At 43.0% G+C, this 2,468-nt stretch overlaps 1 non-coding gene across 1 annotated transcript; it reads right to left on the bottom strand.

The window, feature by feature from the left end:
• Window positions 1–2,088: 2,088 nt before the first annotated feature.
• Window positions 2,089–2,174, bottom strand: trnak-uuu (transfer RNA lysine (anticodon UUU)). Its single transcript is given in 2 exon segments — window positions 2,089–2,124; window positions 2,138–2,174. It is a non-coding gene; the product is annotated as a tRNA-Lys (tRNA).
• Between the last annotated feature and the right edge of the window lie 294 nt (window positions 2,175–2,468).

Below are 2,468 nucleotides of genomic sequence, written 5' to 3'. Positions count from 1 at the left end.
ACGACAACGCAAAATCGTCGAGCAGAAATTGATAGCCAAGTTCCGCACCCATGAGGACGGCCTCAACCGGGATCTTGGGTTCATGTCACGCTACACGTTACCCCACCAGCGAACAAATGTTATCTGTTTTTAATATAATGGGTCATTTGCTGGCTTTCTATGCCTTCCGGATGTTTCTGCCTCTCTCTGTTTTTTTTCCTGTTTGTTTTTTTGTTGAATGTGTATTCGGGGGTTCTGCAGGTGACACCTCTCTGTCTGAACACGGTGATTGCCTTGGCAACGGGCAGTTGCAGGGGCATTCTGCAAACACCATGTATTGTTCTATATGTATAAATGCGTAGGCTTCAAGGAGCTCCTGAACATTTACCTGAGGAAGGAGGAAGTCTCCGAAAGCTTGTGAATTTAAAATAAAATTGCTGTACTAAAGCAATTAAGATTAGTAATGAAAAAGTACTGGAGGAATTAATGGGACTAAAAGCTGACAAATTCATTGGCCCTGGTGGCCTACATCCAGGGTTTTAAAAGAGGTGGCTGCAGAGATAGTGGATGCATTGGTTTTATCTTCCAGAGTTCCCATGATTCTAGAAAGGTCCCCATGGATTGGAAGGTACCAAAAGTAACCCCGCTATTCAAGAAAGGAGGGAGAGAGGAAGCAGGGAACTACAAGCCATTTAGCCTGACAATAGGAGGAGGGAAAATGTTAGAATCTATTACTAGGGACTTGATAACAGGACACTTAGATAATCATAACATGATTAGGCACATGCAACACGGTTTTGTGAAAGGGAAATCGTGTTTGACAACTCTGTTAGAGGTTATGAGGGTGCAGATAGCAGGGTAGATAAGGGAGAACCAGTCGATATAGAATATTTGGATTTTCAAAAGGCATTCGATAAGGTGCCACACAAAAGTTTGTGAGACAAGATTAGGGCTCATGGGATAGGGGGTAATATATTAACATAGATTGTGGATTTGTTGATGTACATAAAATAGAAAGTCGGAATAAACAGGTCATTTTCGGGTTGGCAGGTTTTAACTAGTGGGGTGCCGTGAATATCAGTGCTTGGGCCTCAGATATTTACAATCGATATTAATGACTGAGATGAGGGGACCGAGTGTAATGTATCCAAGTTTGCTGACGATACAAAACTAGGTGGGAAAGTAAGCTGTGAGGAGGACGCAAAGAGGATGCAAAGTGATACAGACAGGTTAAGTGAGTGGGCGAGAAGTTGGCAGATGAATTATAACGTGGGGAAATGTGAGGTTATTCACTTTGGTCGGAAGAATATAAAAGCAGAATATCTTTCTAAAGGTGAGAGACTGCGAAATGTTGGTATTCAGAGGGATTTGTGTGCTCTTGCACACGGATCACAGAAAGTTAACATGCAGATGCAGCAAGCAATTAGAAAAGCAAATGGTATGTTGCCCTTTATTGCGAGGTGGTTGGAGTACAAAGATAAGGAAGCCTTGCTGTAATTATATAGGGTTTGGTAAGACCACATCTGGAGTACTGTGTACAGTTTTGATCTCCTTACCTGCGGAACGATACACTTGCCTTAGAGTGGATGCAACAAAGGTTCACTCGATTGATTCCTGGGATGAGAGTGTTGTCTTGTGAGGAGAGATTGAGTAGAATGGGTCTATATTCTCTGCAGTTTTCAATGATCAGGTGATCTCATTGAAACATATAAAATCCTTAGAGGGCTTGACAGGGTAGATGCTGGGATGCTGTTTCCCCTTGCTGGAGAGTCTAGAGCTAATGGTGTTAATCTCAAGATAAGGGGCCGGCCATTCAGTACAGAGATGAGGAATAATTTCTTCACTGAGAAGGTTGTGAACTATTGGAATTCTCTACCCCAGAGGGCTGTGGATGCTGAGCCATTGAATAGATTCAAAACTGAGATAGATAGAATGCTGGACACGAAGGAAATCAAGGGATATGGGGACAGGTCGGGAAAGTGAAGTTGAGGTCGAAAATCAGCGATAACCTTATCAAATTGGCGAAGCAGGCTCGAGGGACTGGATGGCCAACTCTTGCTCCTTTCGCTTATTTTGGTCCGTTGGAAAAGCAGAACTTTTAAAAGTTTTCGCCTGAACAGGGACTTGAACCCTGGGCCCTCAGATCACTACCTGCTCTTAAAAGTCTGATGCTCTACCGACTGAGCTATCCAGGCTCGCTGTTGGATTAGTTTCCATCATACAGATTCATGGTCGGACTCTGAATTATCCCTGTCGATGTCGAATTCGGGGGAGTGTCCCTTTTATCGAATTTTCAGCAACGTGTTGAGGAGAATCATTGTTTCTGTTGAATATGATGAAAGAAACATGGACAGGGAACTCGTGATTTTGCAATTCTTCTTGTTTGTACAAAATGTCTTGTCATTCGTAAGCAGCAATTAAAAAAAATACTTTACCCAATGGCTCCAAAGCTGAACTTGTTCCACACGGGAGCTGGAAAACGCCTCTCG

The sequence above is a fragment of the Heptranchias perlo genome, chromosome 20, assembly GCF_035084215.1.
Source record: "Heptranchias perlo isolate sHepPer1 chromosome 20, sHepPer1.hap1, whole genome shotgun sequence".
Lineage (NCBI taxonomy): Eukaryota > Metazoa > Chordata > Chondrichthyes > Hexanchiformes > Hexanchidae > Heptranchias > Heptranchias perlo.
The sequence above is the reverse complement of the archived record's forward strand: the minus strand, read 5'-3'. Positions and strand labels throughout refer to the sequence as shown.